Source organism: Podarcis filfolensis (assembly GCF_964270895.1).
Source record: "Podarcis filfolensis genome assembly, chromosome: 12".
NCBI classification, from domain to species: Eukaryota; Metazoa; Chordata; class Lepidosauria; order Squamata; family Lacertidae; genus Podarcis; species Podarcis filfolensis.
This window is the reverse complement of record NC_139614.1, coordinates 17467456-17487876: the sequence shown is the minus strand read 5'-3', so window position 1 is coordinate 17487876 and position 20421 is coordinate 17467456.

Sequence of the window (20421 nt, the reverse complement as noted above, 5' to 3'; positions counted from 1 at the left end):
TGTGTACTGTAGAGGGAAGTGAGGGGCAGATGGGGATCACCAACCCGGGAAGGTATCCCATCTAGGAGAAGGTAAACTCTGATCCTAAACCTCTGCTGCCATGTGGGACATCCTGAGGAGAATAAAAGGCTGGGGAATAAACCAGGGATCAGCAAACTTTTTCAGCAGGGGGGCGGTCCACTGTCCCTCAGACCTTGTGGGGGGCCAGGCTATATTTTGAAAAAAATATATGAACGAATTCCTATGCCCCACAAATAACCCAGAGATACATTTTAAATAAAAACATACATTCTATTCATGTGAAAACACCAGGCAGGCCCCACAAATATCCCAGAGATGCATTTTAAATAAAAGGACACATTCTACTCATGTACAAACATGCTGATTCCCGGACTGTGCCCAGGCCGGATTTAGAAGACGATTGGGCCGGATCCGGCCCCCGGGCCTTAGTTTGCCTACCCATGGAATAAACCATACACAAATCCGGAGTGGAGTCCTTAAGACTGTTGGATGGCACCTTGTATGTTTCCTTCCTGCAACTCCTGCAGTCAGGCTGGTATCAATCATACTTTCCTTTGGACCACATTCCCAAGGCTGAGAGGGGGGTATTGTCATCTGGGCATCCCAGAACCTCCACACACACAACCCAGGGTGGTACCCAGGGAGGTCACTTTGATGCTGCTAATGCGTCTGTTTGACTTCATCCCTGGAGGTGCACTCCATTGTGTCTCAAGACAGATGGATGCCAAACACAACAACAACCTGATTTTTGTATCCTTCATCCTTTTAGATCCCACAAACTGTCTGAGCTGGCCTGCAGAAGTGACGATCTGCACAATATTAAAAAGCTATCAATAAATGCTCCCAGATGAATCTAACAGCCTTCCTGATTCACGGGCAGGATAATCTAGTTTGGCTACTGCTTTGAGCTCCATGGAGGCGCTGTGTTCTGTATCGCCGGTGGTGATCAGAGTGACCTGTGCTTTTCATTGTCTTACAAATGATCAGAGGGTGAGCTTCCTATTGTAGGTGGGGAGGAGATAAGGAAGACAACATTTGTAATAAAACTACAGTGATATACTGCCGCCGCCCTGTTTGCCGAGACAGAGCCAACTGAATTACGATATGCAGGTATTGCCAAGACAGGAGGGATGTATCAAGAGGCTTGAATTATATCGCCGCTTTTTAGAAGCCATAAAACAGACAGGAATTCTCTGTCTTTGTTCCCACGTAGCAAATGACGTCAGCAGCTGGCAGTCGGCGGCAAAGCAGCAGTTATATAAGCAAGAATATATTTAAAATGGCTCAGGGTAGTTGCTAGTAAATAAAATGACACAGGGTTGCTGTTTTTAAAGTTTCATTGCTATGTTGACTCAGAAACCACCTGCCCCTTACAGCCTATCAGTTTAATGAGGTTTATTTTAACTGGAGGGTGAGGGGAAGGAAGGAGGGAAGGGTATGGATGAACGATGTCTCAGGGATGGCCTCTCCAGTCCTAAATCCCTTCTTTGATTGCGATCAGATTGGAGTTTGCAAGGCCCTTGAATCAGCACTGCGTACCTGCTCCTTGTGATTCTGACAGCAGGTTTCATTCATTACCGAGTTCTGAAATTCAACCCTAAACAAGTTGCATGTGGGCTATGGGGGCGAGAGAAGAAAGACAGGCACAAAACCACACAACAATCCCTGGCCAGCCTTTCATGTAAGGCAGTGCCACCAGGCTGATATTGCAGATATGCTGAGACAAGTACTATTGTGGCAGGAAAGGGCAGCATTTTAGATTTCACATGGGGAAGTGTCAGAGAAAAGTCAGCAGTGGGGATGTATGAAGTCCCGCTCTTGGATATAGTCAAAGGAAAATGGAAGAAAAGCAGGGCACTGTAAGAAATTCTTGCAGCACGGTTTTTTCTCTTACATCTCATCATGACAACTGCAGTTGGTGACGGTCTCACGATAGGACTTTGGAGCAGATACCGAGGTCACTATTCCTCAGAATGAGCAGTAGGGTCTCCAACTGTGGATTACCACATTTTGAAGTAAGTATTACAAAGCACCACCCAAAGTGCCCCCGCCCCATAGAGGAGCCAGAACTCCTCCCTTCTTCTATTATAATAGTACTTATGTCCAAATTTCTCATGTCACTGTAGTATCCTTTGGGCTATGGAACTGTGGCTTTTTGATCAATAGACCACCATGTTGCATTAGATTTCATTCACACCAGTGTGGTACAACAACAAGACGTCACTGGACATGTTGGTACCCCCACTGTTTCGGTGCATGCATGCTTAGGGAAGTTTTTAATGTTTAATGTTTTATTCTGTTTTTAATCTGTTGGGAGCCTCCCAGAGTGGCTGGGGAAACCCAGCCGGATGGGTGGGGTATAAATAATAAACTATTATTATTATTATTTATTTATTACTTCTGATTCCTCATGATTCATCACATGGTGTACAAAAATACCATCCAAAATTTCATTACGTAAATGGTGAGGGTCTGATCCATGTAAACTGCAGGAAACTTACAAAAACAAAACTCGTATATTTCCAGTGCTGCAAATTGATTGATTTATTTTTAATGGAAACAGTTAGCACAGAAATGAGTACTAAAGTTCTGCTAGATTCTGCTATATTTCCAGATATACATTGTGTGAAAGGTCAAGTGAAATGCAAAAATTAAGGCGTAAGTCAACATCAGGAAGATGGAACAAGGTGCCATCTGAATGCAGCCTTCGAGATTCTTAATGGCTGAAGAGAGAAGAACCAAGCAGACAATGGGTGCAAAGGGATAATGGAACCAGAGCACATGATGAGTAGAAGGGAGAAGAGGGAAGCAGAAGAGGGAGTCACAACAAGGAGCAAAGCAGGAGGGAGAAAAGGAACTACCGGTACTTCAGAGTACAAGGGGAATTGTGCCGTTGGCAGGATGGGGGACCTGAAAAGTGGATGAGAAAGACCAAGAGATGATGGCAGAAGATGGAGATTCATTTTCCATTTTTTTATTTGTCCTAACCAGCCAACTCTTTGTTATTTTGTGCTTACTAACACATCTTAAATTTATATTAGGAACTGATCTCTAAATCAGTCAGATTTATTTTGAGTTTGGCATTGTTCATATCTTGTGTTTTTGGCTCAATGTTTATGGCTTGAAACAGGGCCGAGAACCATTCTCCCCCCGCACCCCTTGCTTCTGTCTGTGCTGATGATTTTTCAATTAATCATGATTTATAGCTCTTACAAGGTTTACTATGCTTGCCGATTCTACCCTGTTGCAATTTCCTTTTGAAATCCAGCAATCATAAAGCCAGAGACCAAGAAGAATTATTGCCTAATACTGCAAAATGAGTTTTTCCTCAAAGGCTTAAAAAGAACCTTAAAATTTCCAGAGTCTCTCTGGCTATACTTAGCCTCTAGACAGCATATTGCCATTATTAGGCATAACCAACTATAATTTATGCAGCAATTTGTTACAGTTATTTGTGAAACTTTCCACAGAATGACTTGTCCATACAAAGAGAGAATCATACCAGGGCAATTATCCGAGTTCCCAGTTCTTGCTATTTTGAGGCCCTGCCTGCGTTCTCTTGAGCCTCTAATAGGCATTCTGTACAACTGAGTTAAAGTAATAGCATCACCTGCCGTCTGTTAAAGAAATAATTGCTAAGTGCACTTTGGTGCTGGTTAATTATATCTAATGCACTCTTGAGTGAAGCCAAGCAGAGTGACGGATAATATGTTACAGCAATGTTAATGGCTTTGGAGTTTGTGTAAATGGCAAACTTTATGGCAGGTGGGAAGTCCCTGTCTCAGAGAATGTATTATACCTGTTCCGTATCAGCTACATGGACTGGCTATTGATTTTTCAAATGTGGACCTGCCTTTGAAGACTGTTCAGAAACTGCAATTAGTGCAGGAATGCAGCAGCTAGATTCCGCAGTGGATGTGGGTGTTAGGGTCATTGTTCACCTGTTAGGGATGTGGCTGAATTGAACGCCTGGGAAGAGTCTGACTTTGGAGATGAAGGATTGCCAGTACAAAGGGAGCCAGAGTCTGACTCTGGAAGTGAGGGGTTGCAGCCACAGACAGAGCAGGAGTGGGTTAGCTCATCCCCCTTTTACCAATAGTTTCCCAGACTCAGAAAGCTCACAGGCAGAGGGAGGGGAGGAGATAGATGACATTGAGGGGGTTGCTATGCAACCAGGAGGTAGACAACATTTGGAGGGATCTTTGTTTGATGGCGGGGTGGGGGAGGGAAGTTCACCCACCTTCTCCCGGAACCGAAAGAGCTGAAAGGGTTAAAATGCAACGGAAGTACAAAAGAGGAAGAGCTGTGTCGTGCTGCGAAAGGGGCAGAGACTCAGAGTGACCAATCCCATAGCAAAGAGCTGCAGGCTCGGAGCCACGCTCTGGGTTTAAATTGTAAATAAATGTACAATAAAACTGCCAAAGAGTCATTAATTATTATGGGGCTTGCTTGCCTGCCTGAGATCATTACAGTGCTCTGCTGGGCCCAACTCTGATGGTTTTGACAGAGGGCTCCTTGGCTTTGGGCCAGGGTACTTGAAGAATTTCCTGTCTCTGTATGTAGCTACATGTTGTTGTTTAGTCGTTTAGTCGTGTCCGACTCTTCGTGACCCCATGGACCAGAGCACGCCAGGCACTTCTGTCTTCCACTGCCTGCCGCAGTTTAGTCAGACTCATGTTTGTAGCTTCGAAGACACTATCCAACCATCTCATCCTCTGTCGTCCCTTTCTCCTTGTGCCCTCCATCTTTCCCAACATCAGGGTCTTTTCCAGGGAGTCTTCTCTTCTCATGAGGTGGCCAAAGTATTGGAGCCTCAGCTTCACGATCTGTCCTTCCTCAGGGCTGATTTCCTTAAGAATGGATAGGTTTGATCTTCTTGCAGTCCATGGGACTCTCAAGAGTCTCCTCCAGCACCATAATTCAAAAGCATCAATTCTTCGACGATCAGCCTTCTTTATGGTCCAGCTCTCACTTCCATACATCACTACTGGGAAAACCTTAGCTTTTACTATACGGACCTTACATGTGCTTGGTCTTAACTGCAGGGCCTCTTACAGATGCCGCTGCCACTTAAAGTGAGTAAGGTAAGGACCAGATAGAGGACTTTCCTGGGGGTAGAGCCCCCATAGTTGGACACTCTCCAGAGAGTTTGTCTGACACCTCTCCCTGATTGTATTTCTGACACCTGGCAAAGACCATTTTATTTTTCCAGCATTTTCAGAGACTCTTGAATTTTAATGCTTCTTTTTATTATTTTGGTGGCTTTATTGTATTTTTGCATTTACATTTTAATCATGTTGTTGGTTTTTATAAGCCGTCCTGGGAGTATGATTGAAGGACACAATAATGCAACACTTGTGTAAATCCACTACTCTGGAATAACACGTCAGGTTGAAGATGCAAGAAGGCTTAGGAGCAATCCTATCTTGTCCAGTGATAATAATCCAAGGATGAAATTGTTCTGTGAATTTAGTAATTTCCTAACAGTGGAATCTCATCCATGTCTATTTAAGGTAGGTAAAGGTAAAGGACCCCAGATGGTTAAATCCAGTCAAAGGCAACTATGGGGTTGCGGCGCCCATCTCGCTTTCAGGCTGAGGGAGCTGGCGTTTGTCAACAGACAGCTTTCTGGATCCTGTGGCCAGCATGACATAACTGCTTCTGGCACAAAAGGACACCATGACGGAAGCCAGAGTGCACGGAAACGCCATTTTCCTTCCCGCCGCAGCAGTACCTATTTATCTACTTGCACTGGTGTGCTTTCAAACTGCTAGGTTGGCAGGAACTGGTACAGAGCAACGGGAGCTCACTCCATCATGGGGATTCGAACCACCAACTGTCTGATTGGCAAGCCCAAGAGGTTCAGTGGTTTAGACCACAGCGCCACCTGCATCCTTTTTATGTCTGTTTGGAAGTAACTCCCACTGAGTTCAGCTGTGCTTCATCTCAGGTAAGTGGGACTAGAATTGAAGCCTAATTTTTTCCAATAATGCCAGTTCAATAGGTTTTCATGTTGTGGTCCATGGGATAGTTTGAATTCAATTGGTGAACAAGAGATGCAACAATTTACAGAGCACCAGGTTTCCTGCCTTGGCCAACAGCATGCCTAATATATTGTGGAGTTTGGAAAGTAGTAGTAAAATGGTATTGTAGGCAGTGCCACCAGGCAGCACAGAAGTCTATCTGCTTCACATGTTTACTGCCAGGAAATATAGGCTTTGAAGTTAATTATTCACATGTCATAAAATGGAAGTACCTATCTTCATCTGAGAAATATTTCAGCATGTTGCTATTTCAGAGACCAATTTCCTTGGCTTAATGTTATTTAGAATGATCATATAGATGTTTTATTTGCAAATTCTCCTTCACATTTTACATGCAAAGTTTTATAGCTGAGAAACTCACGATGAATCTACACTAGGCAGTAATTTTGATGCAAAATAAATAATGCAAAATGCTTTCAACATGCTGGATAAGAATCAAGCCATTGTACATTTAAGTTATTACCATAGTAGGGCGTTTTGAATTTTTCAACTTTCAGATTAGTTAAATTAATATAATTTAGTTTGGCTTGGTAAGTTAAATGTTTGTAAAATTGCATAGAAATCATTAAAAATGATTGTCAAGCCCTAGCAGTTACAGATTAATGATATATTTATTTATTTATTTATTTATTTATTTATTTATTTATTTATTATTATTTAGCATTACCTGATATTTTCAGAAGGTAAAATTACAATTCTTTCGTTTTCCAAAAGCAGATTATGCCTTTCTTCATAGACTTACCAAGCTAAATGTTGTCCAATCACAAAAATAATAGCAGATTTGAATTCCTCACACCCAAAACGATATTTGTAAGACTCCTCACTGAGAAAGTTTGCAAAAGTTTCACCCTCTATTACTACAGAGCAACTATGGTAGTAGCCTGCTACAAGGAATTTTCTGTTGCATTTACTGAGATATCTTCTCCATCTACATTTTTCAACCAGAGTGAACCTGTATTACCCAATTTGGATCGGGAAATTTTGGGTGGCTTCTCTACAGTTGTAGAACCTTTTCCCCCATGAAAATCTGTCAAGTCCTTCTTCCTTCCTGTTTTTGGAAGACCAGGCTCTTGAAGACCATTTTATCACAGAATACAGACACACACACACACACACACACACACACACACACACACATACTGATTGTCTTGTTTCAAGTGGTGTTCCTGTATTTTATGTGGCTGCATTTAAAAAAAAACTGTTTTATGATCTGATTTGTTGTTCTTAATTGTTTTGATATTGTTGCTTTGGGTTTTGTAAGCTTCTCTGTAAAGATTTTTAAACTTAAAACCTTTCAAGTAATAAATGTTTGAAATAAAAATGCCACAAATGATGCAGAGACAGATCATCTTCGGGAACCCAGTGTCAAATTACTTACCCGAGGCTGATGGTGCTTTGGGGCTGAGATTCTCTGATCAGGAAACCTTTCTGATCAAGCCTTTCATGGATTTCCCAGTACAGAGAGCTTTGTAAATTGTCTCTCTCTCGCTCTGAACTCCCATTTAACAATTCAAAAACATGTGTTCGGGGGGCTGACTCAGTTGTTTGTACAGCGTGAGCCAAGGACACCTCTGCCGTTTCAGAAGAATGCTCTCTAGACATGGTGCCATGGCAATTGCAGTGGAAGTGCAATCACATTTTGAGTCCCAGGGAGAAAAACTTGCTTCTTTTAATTCAGTTTCCTTTTATGTCTTCAAATGATGTTGAGCATTTCAGATGATCATGGTGTCGCACCGGTGCCAAGTTCAATTCATTTTGCGCTTCACGAGGCAATCTGCAGAGTGAAGGTCTGCAACTGTTCCACTTTGCTTACTCAAGCTTTTAAACCCTATATTATTTTATTCCCAGTTCTAATAGTTGCAGTTTTGGGGAAGTGAGGGGCTGCATTATAAAAAGGGGTAGCAAAGCGAAACGATAAACGAAGAACCAGATTATTAGATGGGGGAGGGGAAAGGGACGTACAAAAATGCAACGGGTGAGATCCAATTTGATATTGGTGCAAAACCATGGGATAAAAAGAATGTCACCAAAGTGGAAGGAACAAGTGAAAGCACACTTAAAAAACAAACAAACAATTTATTAATTTTATAATAACAAAAAAAAAAACCTAAAAAACACACACATCACAATCAAAATCATACATCTTAATTGACTTCCCTCCAACTCCCCCTCCTAGTTCCATTATTTTATACTTGTTTATACAAGTCCACAAAATCTTATACTCTTAACTATCCAATTTTAAAACCTTATGCATATTATTACAAGTGACCTTTAAAAGTTCAACTAATGTAAAGCCCAATACACAAGCTTTGTGTAAGTGGAAGCACATTTTAAACTTTTATTGTTTCATGGTTTTTACTTCCTGGGGAGAGCATTCCACAAACAGAGAACCGTAGTTCATTGAGTGCTTAGGAGTTCCTGTGTGCGCTAGGGCTCTCCTATTCACTTCCATGGAGGAGACAGAAGTTCCATGTGGGCACTAGAGAATCAATGGAAATCTGAAGCCAGGGCAATACTTCTAGGAAAAAAAGAGTGTTGATGTGACTCCCCTAGAAATGGAAACTGCTATAATGTCGTTTCTAACAAACCACATATCTTGCTCCCCCAAAATAGATGAAGTAGTTAATGAAACATTTTCATTAGTCACCCACACATTGTGCAGTCCCTTCTTCTGGCTCTCTGGGCGTACAAAACACAATGACTATGTGCCTACTGTTCAAATCTCATCAAATGCACATCTTCACAAAACAGATTGTGAAGCCTGGCATTAATTATTGAAAGGCATATCAAAAACACTTCAAAATGCTAAGTAAAAACATTTGTGCGACAGTCTAATCCAGAGCTGCTATACACTCTGTTACATAATACAAGAACAAAGGGCTGGTAAACTCATTTTAAATACATTTGCCCAAGAGTTTCTTTTTTAAAATATGCAATTCATTTGCAAGTATATTAAAGCAAATGGAACGAATAATGCTAGATTGGATGAATGAATGGCATCTATATTTATCACACTGGATTCAAAAACTGTGAGGGGACACTGATAATTATGTTTCAGAGCCTGGTACATAATAAATTTTCTCTGTTGTCTGTATTGTGCTCAGGAGGTTTGAACAAACCTGTAACGAAAACCTTCCCTTTTTAGGGTCTAATATGAATGCAAAACAACATGAAAGGTCAGTTCTGTGCTGCTCCAGTTGTGAAGTGGAGAAAAGTCTGATAATACAGAACAAGCAATCTGTTGCCTTTCTATATGCTTAGATTTTGGCTTTTTTAGTCTCTTGTGATGCAGTGCTGGATGGACTGTGTCAGAATAGGGCATAAGAAAAGAAGGACAATAGCTCCATGATAGAACACGTGTTTTACTTGCAGGAAACGGAATTCCCATTTGATAAGGTCTTTGTTAAAAAGGCTGGGAAAGAACCCCACCTAAAACCCAGGAAAAATGCAACCTGTCAAAGTAGACTGAACTTGATGGACCATTGGTCTGACTTGGGGTTAGGCAACTCTTTATAATTAAAAAAAGTTGCTTAGACAACTCTAATAGGGACTTAGACAATTTTATGGAAGCTAAATCTATAAATGGCTGCTTACCGCCATACTCTAACACCCTCCCATCTGGAGTCCTGTGATGTCCTTTATGTGGGACTACCCTTGAAAAACTACCGTACCTAGAAACTACAATTAGTGAAGAACCTCCTGCCAAAGTGTTGGCTGGGGCAGCTGCAAGGGATCATAGGACAAACTAAAATGTGTGTGCACGCATGTAAAACAAATACATGCCCTCAAACTGCCCCCCCCCAAATACTAGGATTGTCATGAAAACCCTTAAACTATCACAGCTTCTCCCTTTTCCACACAAAGTCCCAAATTCACAAGGAGCCTCTGTTATGTACTGAAGTTCTCACCCTGGGCCATCAGGAGAATATTGTAGATAGTTTTCACTCAGGTCCACATATGCAAATAAGGAATTGAAAGTGACGTTCAGTGATTGGATAGTTACAGAAAGTTGTTACTGTTGCTTTGTAGTTGAGCTCTATATAAGCAGGTTGGCTGAACCCTTCAGCCCAGTTCTGTTTTGGCCTGTGAATAAACAAGAGCTGTTTGAAGAATCGCTGTGTCGTCTGATATGTTCACCCACAACGTAACACTTTCCTTCAGTAAAGCACTTCAATGTGTCACTGGAAGTTCAAATCCATGTGTCCCTCCGACATATTTCTTAGACAGATGCCCCCAGGCCAGCTCCCATCTCCCCCACTCAATATGGCATCACTTCCTGTTTTTATGTAAGTGAGATCCTGGTTACTTGAATGCCCCTAAGAAAGTCTTTCACCATTTCCCAGTCTGTTGGTCTCCTGTAAAGAAAGCACTGAGTGGGGGAGAGGCCTGTGCACAAGGCTGGTGCCCTGGCTGCGAGCGGCGCCAAGCGGTTGCGGGTGCTGAAGAGCGGCCATTATGGTCACTTGGCTCTTGCTTATTTGGTTCGGCAACTGCATCTGCCTCCCATCTGCTCCTCTGAGGAGGAGGTGTGTGGTCTGTGGGGGACACACTGGTGTAGAATATGTCTCTGTTTTCATCTGAGGAATGATGCAGAGGGTACATACGCAAACATGCTGTGGTGGCTGAAGTGTGTTTGAGCAAAGGAGAGCGGGGAAACTCTTGGGAATACTTCAAGAGTTCTCAGTCATGAGGGAACATCAAGCCGTTGGATGAATGGCTTGAGTTGCCTCAGAGCTGCTCCGCCAGCTATGGAGTTAAATGAGACATGAATTATACAGCATGTACACCGATATGCGGCACAGATTATTTATAATTAAATAAATGTATGCATGTCTAAAGTTCACAGCGCGATAAATAAATGTACGCACGTCTAAAGTAAACAATGAAGGAGGTGAGCATGGATCTGCATATATATCAGGCGTAGGCAGCAAAAGGCCTCCCACTTCAACTGCAGCCACTGGCCCACTGCTGCCCTAAAACATCTTGGGACATGAGGGGAATTCTTTCCCATCTTCTTAGGGTATATGCCTTATTTTTGTGGTGTAAGTTACACAGAGAATATTTCTAATGTGGGATGGCATTAAACTTTCAAAAACGAGACAGCCACGAGATCAGTCGGTTTGTCAGTGACAGTTATGCTTATTTTACTAAATTAGTTTTTATTTAAAATTTTTATTAAGTTATTATTATTATTAAGTACATCTTTTGTCTCCTTTTTCAGTTCATAGCCTTTTTCGCAGTTCGTTTACATGTAGTGAGACACTTTTGTCATGGACATCTTGCGATGGGGGAAAAGAGAGGGGAGAGAGAGAGGGAGGGAGACATAGCTGTCTGAAGGAGCGTCTCCACCCCCATCGTTCTACCCAGACACGGAGGTCCAGCACCGAGGGCCTTCTGGCAGTCCCCTCACTGCGAGAAGCCAAGTCACAGGGAACCAGGCAGAGGGCCTTCTCAGTAGTGGCGACCTCCCTGTGGAATGCCCTCCCACCAGATGTCAAAGATAAAAATAACTACCAAACTTTTAGAAGACATCTGAAGGCAGCCCTGTTTAGGGAAGCTTTTAATGTTTGATGTATTATGGTATTTTAATATTTTTTTGGAAGCCGCCCAGAGTGGCTGGGGAAGCCCAGCCAGATGGGTGGGGTATAAATATTATTATTATTATTATTATTATTATTATTATTATTATTATTATTATTATATTTTATTTTATTTATTATAGTGGGTGTTTTTCTTTCATTCTGTTGCATACTGTTAGTTGTGTCAGTATCACATGGGTAGATCATATATATATATATATGATATATATCCCCCAAACAGACTACAAATCAATATGGCTAACCTGACCCAGCAACCAACTGAATGCAACCAACCAAGCTTTGGACCTCCTAACCTTTTGCAATGCAAGTAAAAAGACAGTTATGTTTATTCAGAGCATACTTAAGAAAAAGGTACAGAAGGATCTCTACCAGTGTGGATATGAATAGTAGATGTAGTCTGGATAAGGGGAGGAAATTGTGGTCCTCAGGATTTTGCTGGATTACTGTTGCCATCACCCCTGTTGGGAGTTGTAGTCTATAAGGCTATAAAAGGCATTGCTTTTTCTTTTCAGCTGTTGAAGAAAGCAAAATGATCTGACAGGGCTGGGGCGGGCGGGCAGCTAAAATATGGTGACCCTTGACATGTGGAGATCTGCAACCATTTTGTGCTTATTTACTTATTCCTCCATCTTCAAATACTTCATGAGGAACAAGCTTTGAATTACATCATTCAAGCATTCAAGTCACAAAGCTGGAGTGGGGGGGGGGAATAACCTCCACAAAACCCATAGTGAATAAATTACCAAAGTTATTGATTTACATCCACTTTACAACCCAGTGCACATAAATTAAAAACAGCTGACTAATTCTAATTTTGCAAGACTTTGTACAATATGCATTCCTCAGTTTTTGCAGCTATCAATGACAGATATATTTAGTAGCAGAAAAGGCTTTCAACTTCTGCAGTATTTAAATAGTTGCTGTTCTTTCTAAATGACATGGTAGTCGCCTGGAAATTGCCACATTTGATCAATTCAAGAAAGCTTCCTTCTATAACAATGGGATATTTTTCTCTATCATTTTCGCGGTGTCAGTGTTGATTATAGTTAATTAGTGCAACATGGAATGCAAGACCCAGCCTCTGAGAACAAAAAAGAAGGAAGTGTTTTGGTTATAAAAAAACCCAATGCCATATTTCTATCATCCTCAAAAGCCAATTACACATTATTTGGCATTGTACTTTCTTACTGCTAAAACCTTTTGGAGCATAAAATTCTTGGAGCATGTTATTGTCTGATAAGAGGACATAGTAATGACAAAGATCTCTGAGTGGTTCCAAAGCGTGGTGTGGATCTTACATCAAATACTCACAAACTCCAGTTGCTCTTTGGGAGTCTGTTGCGTCTCTTAAATTGCTTGGCTGCTTGCCACATGCATAAATAGATGGATAAACACTGTAAGGTTATGAATATGCATTCTGAGCTAGTCTATCAGACAAGATTTGAAACGTAGGAAATAATCAGCACAATTTTAGCCAATAAACATGATGGCAAGCCCCCAGGACTCACATCCAGACTGTAAGGTGAAAAGTGTTGTTTATGTACATGTGAAACTCAAGCTGCCCCCACCTGCATGCAAACTCCAGTGACTTAGCACATGGGGAGCCTACCCCTGATATGTTGTGGCCCAGGAAGGGAATGTGGCCAAGGGAGAGTCTTGAGTAAGCATGGACGACTGTCAATTTTGGATTTTCATTTATCCAGTCTTAAGTTTAGATCTTCACATTTCCACATCAGCTTGCAATTTTTTTTTCCATAGAAAATTGTCAGTGATTTTTTTGTAGTTTCACTAATATATACATGTATATAAAAGGTAAAGGGACCCCTGACCATTAGGTCCAGTCCTGACCGACTCTGGGGTTGCGGCGCTCATCTCGCTTTATTGGCCGAGGCAGCAGACGTACAGCTTCTGGGTCATGTGGCCAGCATGACTAAGCAGCTTCTGGCGAACCAGAGCAGCGCATGGAAATGCCGTTTACCTTCCCGCCGGAGCGGTACCTATTTATCTACTTGCACTTTGACATGCTTTCGAACTGCTAGGTTGGCAGGAGCTGGGACCGAGCAACGGGAACTCACCCTGTCGCAGGGATTCAAACCGCCGACCTTCTGATCGGCAAGTCCTAGGCTCTGTGGTTTAACCCACAGCACCACCCACATCCCTTATACATTTATATGCAGCACACTTTATATGCATTTTTATATATATTCATTTTTGTACACATTGCTTGGCTGGAGAGATGAATTGCAAAGTTCAGGTAAGTGTGAATGTGAAAGGATGGTTATGTTTTGGTTTCCTTATTGTTTAAGGAAATGCAGATTTGGTAGCTTTGCCTTTAAACGTGAACTGAATCAAATTTGGCCCCTAAATCTCAGGTTCCTGACCCTTGGATTAGAATGGGGTCTGTCCTAGCAAATTTCTACCATATGTATTCTGAGGAGCTGAACATGGAGCTTATGGAAGAGTTGTTCATGCATATGTTCTATTGCACTGAAAATTTAAGTATTATGATTTTCATCTAGGATTGCTGCAAGTCAGAAATCAGGGGGCGCACTGATTACAAGGGTGCCTTGTGTGGGCAGCATGGTTAAGCTATGCCTTGATCTTGCATCAGATGTGATTAATGTGCAGTTGTGTAACAAAACAGACAAGCCCAAGGACAGAACATAAAGTGCTCCAGTGCTGCCACTTCCTGAATGTGACATAGTGTTATGAGTTTGGGCGTGCCAGACCCCTCTTGAATCCCTGGGTCCAACAAGTGCTAGCTTCCTATGTTGAGGTAATCGCCTGGGTGATGTGCCATTAAGAAGCATAAATGAAAGGTGATGGGTCATTAAGAGAACAAAACAGAGGGAGCTCTGTGCCAGACAGCAAATGGATGGAGGTCCCTCCTTGAACTCTTATATGTTGCTATTGTTTAGTTGTGTCCGACTCTTCGTGACCCCATGGACCAGAGCACGCCAGGCACTCCTGTCTTCCACTGCCTCCCGCAGTTTGGTCAAACTCATGCTGGTAGCTTCAAGAACACTGTCCAACCATCTCATCCTCTGTCGTCCCCTTCTCCTTGTGCCCTCCATCTTTCCCAACATCAGGGTCTTTTCCAGGGAGTCTTCTCTTCTCATGAGGTGGCCCAAGTAGTGGAGCCTCAGCTTCAGGATCTGGCCTTCCAGTGAGCACTTCCAGTGAGCACATTCCTTAAGAATGGATAGGTTTGATATTCTTGCAGTCCATGGGACTCTCAAGAGTCTCCTCCAGCACCATAATTCAAAAGCATCAATTCTTCGGCGATCAGCCTTCTTTATGGACCAGCTCTCCCTTCCATACATCACTACTGGGAAAACCATAGCTTTTACTATACGGACCTTTATTGGCAAGGTGATGTCTCTGCCTTTTAGCAGAGCTCTTATATAGTTAGAAGGAAAAAGGTGGAGTTTGAGAGCAGAGTTTGCTGTGATGTGAATAGAAGAAAAAGCTGGAGGCTGGAAAGGCAGAGAGGAAGGCATGGCTAGGAGAACTACCTGAAAGTGATTTACAGATTGTATCTAACTCTGAGTAGACTTGCTAAGATGTATAAGATCGAACTGGATAGGTGTTGGAGATGTAATGAGATTGAAGGCACGGTCTATCATATGTGGTGGACCTGTAAAAGAGTATTGGGAAATAATTCATAATGAACTGAAAAAAAGTTTTAAAGTAATTTCCCAAAAAAAAAACCAGAGTCCTTTTTGTTGGGGATAACTCACATGGAAATTCTCAGGTGTCAAAAAAGGTCATTTATGTATGCCGCTACTGAGGCTCATGTTTTGTTAACCCCAAAATGGAAATCAAACGAAGTCTCAACTAAAGAAGATTGGCAACTTAAACTGATGGAATCTGCTCAGCTTGCAGACCTAACATATAGAATAAGAGAACAAGAAGAACATATGTTTAAAGAAGATTGGAAAATGTTTATTGAATATATGGAGGCAAATGGCGTTTATTTGAAAACGTGGGCAACATTAAGATAAATTCAACAGTGTAAATAAGATTTGATGGATGTAATAATGGAATACGGAATGGTTTAATTTATATAAAAGATGCAGGGATTTATGTTGTGCAAAATGAACCATGGAAAGAGAGGAAGGGAAGTCATTGATTTTTTAAGGTTGTTTGAACGAATGTTCTAAAATGTAAAACAGAAATTTAATTAAAAAAAAATAAAAAGGAAAGAAAAAAGAGAGAAAGCTATGGCTGCTTCCTGCTTGAATCCAAGGCTGCAACTATGCATCTTCTTGGGGTGTTAATAGCAGGCTTAGGTTTTATATATGTATAAATAAACCATATATCATAAAAGCACCACAGTCTTCACTGTGCCTTATTCCCAAAAGGAAACATGAACTTTGTACCAGAAGGAAGGGCGGAAAATTAGTGCTAGACTACTGGTGCAAAACTAGCTCCCACACAGCACTGGGAAGTGATGTCCAACAATTCATCAGCACCTACAGCAGTGGTGCTGGCCAATGCGCCTTACGCACCATCTGCCAGCTTAATATTTGAAGCTATTTTTAAGGGGATTGCTGCAGCGGCTTGCAAGTGAAACTGTTCACAACAGCCGTTCCCAGATGGTGACAATCTGACCATCTCGAAACAAGAAATGTTAAAGTGAGAGGAGGCACCACGAAGCAAGTGTGTGTTCTTCTGTGCTGTGCTGGCTTTGTATTGGTATATAATGATTCTCCATCTACATATATTGTTTAAGTAGAGTTCAACAGTGCTTTTTTCTAGCAGGGGTACTCATACCCCTAAACATTTTGTGAATCTAAGTTTGGCCTCATTGCGGGGCAGTATGACTAGGAAAAATGAGAGTACCCCTAAACATTATTTTTTTTTAGAAAAAAAAGCACTGGAGTACAATATAAGTCAATAAATGCCTTTGACTAATCAAGTAATTAATCCTATATTATACTATTAATATAAATTCATGAAGATTTGGAAGGAGCCAGTATTCATCTTCATTTTCTATTTAGTTTTCTATTTTCTTATGTATGGCTTTTTAAAATAAACTACTAGGCTCCCTACTGAATCCAATATGCCCAGCTGCAAGAAAAACGTATTTTATCCTGCACTTTTTTTGTTTTTGATGCTGCCCCAAAATGTGTCAAACTGCACATTAGAATAAACCTTGGTATGGTTTGTGTGTGTGTGTGTGTGTGTGTGTGTGTGTGTGTGTGTTTGAATACCCTAATTTCATATTTTACAAAGGGAGAAGTACTTACCAGTCCTATCAGACACCGTAATAATTTTGAACTATATTATAAAGTATATATCCATTCAGAAGCTGTGGCTTCTATTAAAGTTAATTATTTTTCCCGTGGTTCTAACTCAAGGGTGGCTTTTCTTTAATTTAATTATTCCCCTTAGTGCTTAGCATGGTTAGATTGCTGCTGTGGAATGCAATGGAGTCAAAGGAAAGAAATACAGCGTTTAAGATATAAATGGATCTGGGGGTTCTTCAATCTTTGGAATTATGTTGACTTCCATTAGCGAGATAGAAATTATTTTTCTGTGCTGCTGGGAAGAACTAATTATATTTGTTGCTTGGGTTTCCCTTTTCTTTTTGGAGGGTGAGCGGCGTTCTTGTAACATGATTTAAAGATGCACACAAGCACCAGCCAAAAGCAGTACCCGCCAAGTCAATAGGCAGTTTTCTATCTTCTCTCTCTTTCTCTGTACAAGACATTTGCAGAAAAACAGGGAATGAAAATGAGCGAGTGACCTTTCCCATGTCTTCTGTACTGCATGGAGGGAGATTGTGGATCTCATTTACGCTTAAGGTAAGGGAGTGTAGTAACTCTGGGATAACCATTAAGAGCAGGCATAGGCAAACTCCAGCCCTCCAGATGTTTGGGACTACAATTCCCATCATCCCTAGCTAGCAGGACCAGTGGTCAGGGATGATGGGAATTGTAGTCCCAAACATCTGGAGGGCTGGAGTTTGCCTATGCCTGATTAAGAGCATAGGGTTGTAGCTAATTGAATTTTACAATGAGTAGACCCATTGAAATTAATGGGCTTAAACCAGTCGTTAATTGCAGATGGTCTACCCTGAGTAGGACTAGCATTGGTTACAATCCATTGAAAACACCACCTTCCTATGTGTTCTTGCCTTTGTGCTGTGTGAATGGTAAAGAGTTGATTTGGGTTGACCTGCTAGAGAGACTCCAAAGGAGTGGTGGGCAGTCTGTGTGTGAGGGTCCTGTGATGAGGAGGGCTGCACTGAGGAGGAAAGGTGGGAGCCACTCCTTTTCCCTGGTCCTGAATCTTCCCAGGAGCAGGAGGACAGTATAGATTTGGAACAGTGGTTTGCAGAGGGGCCTAGTTCAGAAGGCAGAAGCTGGGAAATACTGGATGGGGAGCAGTTAGAAGAAGAAGAAACACTGGGAGAGAGAGGGTTAACAGGTTCACAGTCCCTGGAAAGCATTCACCCCCCTTCCGCAAAGACATGGAGAGCTCAGGAAGTGTTAGAACAGAAAGTGCAAAGGGTAAAAGCTCAGATTACAAGACGTAGGAGTGCTGTAGGAATGGAGCAGGTAGAGAGCCTCAACTGGGAGCACCACCAATTCTAGGTAGACATGTTCTTTTGTCTCTCGCTGTGATTATTAAAGAATCTAACTGGTAAGACATTCCTTTCATTTGATCTTCTTATTTATTGCCACGGGGGAGGAAGCCAATTCCCCAAAGACCGACACTGTGGCTCCTGGACTTAACTTTATGTGTCCCTGTGGACCACCTGTCTGGCAATTGAGCCCTCTTCCCGCATTGTGTGTGGACAACAAAGAGAGAAAAAGTCATGCAGCTACTACACAGTGAGTCAAGGGCGGGGGAAGCCTTTCAGTGAGCTGCGAGTGAAAGGAACCTGGAGGGAGAAGAGCCAGTTGAGAGGGGGAATGGAAATAGAGACAGAGATTAAATGAATGGAGCGTTGGAAGGAGGGGAAGGGAATTTCACTGCAGACAACTCATTCCGACCTGTGTTAATGGAAGGGAGAAAGCATTGGCTCTCAGTACGTTTCTGAGCACAATTCAAAGTGTTGGTGCTGACCTTTAAAGCCCTAAACGGCCTCGGCCCAGGATACCTGAAGGAGTGTCTCCACACTGAGGTCCAGCTCCGAGGGCCTTCTGGCAGTTCCCTCACTGTGAGAAGTGAAGCTACTGTTAGTTTCTGTTTTGCCACTGTGCAGCTGCTTAGAGTCACAGGACTCTGTTTACATTCCAGAGGCATTCCAGGCTGTTGGAAGTCTCACAGAAGACAGGAGACGGATGTGATGTTTACTGGTTTCCTGTTCCTTTGTTCCTTTGTTCCAGTTGCTCTCTGCTCTCACAGAGAGAGGATGTATTTTGCTGACTGCGTAGTAAGAAATAAAGCATAGCTTGTAGCCATAACTCTCATCACTTCCGCGTGCTGTTTTGATTCTCTGCTGAATAGGAATGTGCCTGAGCCTCATCAAAGGCTCAGGTCGTTAATTATCGTTGGAGGGCGATTCCGAAGGACTCAGTCGGAAGATGAGCTTTATCAGCTCGGTCAAACGCAGATTCTGACAGCTACATGGGACCAGGCAGAGGGCCTTTTCGGTAGTGGCACCCACCCTGTGGAACGCCCTCCCATCAGATGTCAAGGGAGCAAACAACTATCTGACTTTTAGAAGACATCTGAAAGCAGCCCTGTTTAGGGAAGTTTTTTAATGTTTGACCTTTTATTGTGTTTTTAATATCCTGCTGGAAGCCGCCCAGAGTGGCTGGGAAAACCCAGCCAAATGGGTGGGGTATAAATAATAAAATTATTGTTGTTGTTGTTACTATTACTATTATTATTACTGAGTGGGGAGGAGAGCTTGAATAAGATCATTAGACCATCTAGGTGTATATATATATATATATATATATAGAGAGAGAGAGAGAGAGAGAGAGAGAGAGAGAGAGAGAGAGAGAGAAGTGATTCTGAACAGTACAATTCAAGTAACATTTAAAAACAAACAGACAAACCCACGTACAAAATAAAAAGGAAATGTTGAATGGCTTAAGGTCTTTTGTCCATATAAATTGGAAAAAAAATACAAAACATGCTGGGCTGCCGACTACAATGCATAACTCTCGAGAAGAGCTGACCGAATGTTCTCATATTTCTCTTCTTTGCACTCATATCAATGTGCTGCCAGTTCAAATAAGGACAAGGAGTGCAAATCTTGAATCCATTGTTGTATGAAAGGCAGTGGCTTCTCCTTCCAGTGTTGAAGCATCATGCATTTGGCTGACTCTAGTGTGACAATGATTCAATAGTTCATGGCCTGGTGGTAAATTTGAAAGAGCAGGGATGTTATTTAGCAAAGACGCGTACATCCTTCAAATGCAGTAAGGTTTTCGGGACTAAAATAATGATTACCAAGACTTTACCCCAAAAGGGGTGTATAACTCTGCTGCTCCTCTCCAAAGCCAAACTTTCCTCATCCTTGTCATGTCAGATCTTTAATTAATGTTGAGGAATTCATGAGTTTGATCACTGAAGGGGATGGGTGGGTATGAGATCGTATGGGACCTACTGGAAGATCTTTGGGTGATTTGTAGTATATTGGAAAGTATTTCTGACTAGCAAAACAGAAAAAAGCTACAGCTGGCCTAGTGCTGATCACTAATCGCCTCTGCCTCATTGTTCATCACTTGTAAAATATATTAAATTGGTTGCATTTGATAAGGTCCTCATACAGCTATGCTGACAAGTTTTAA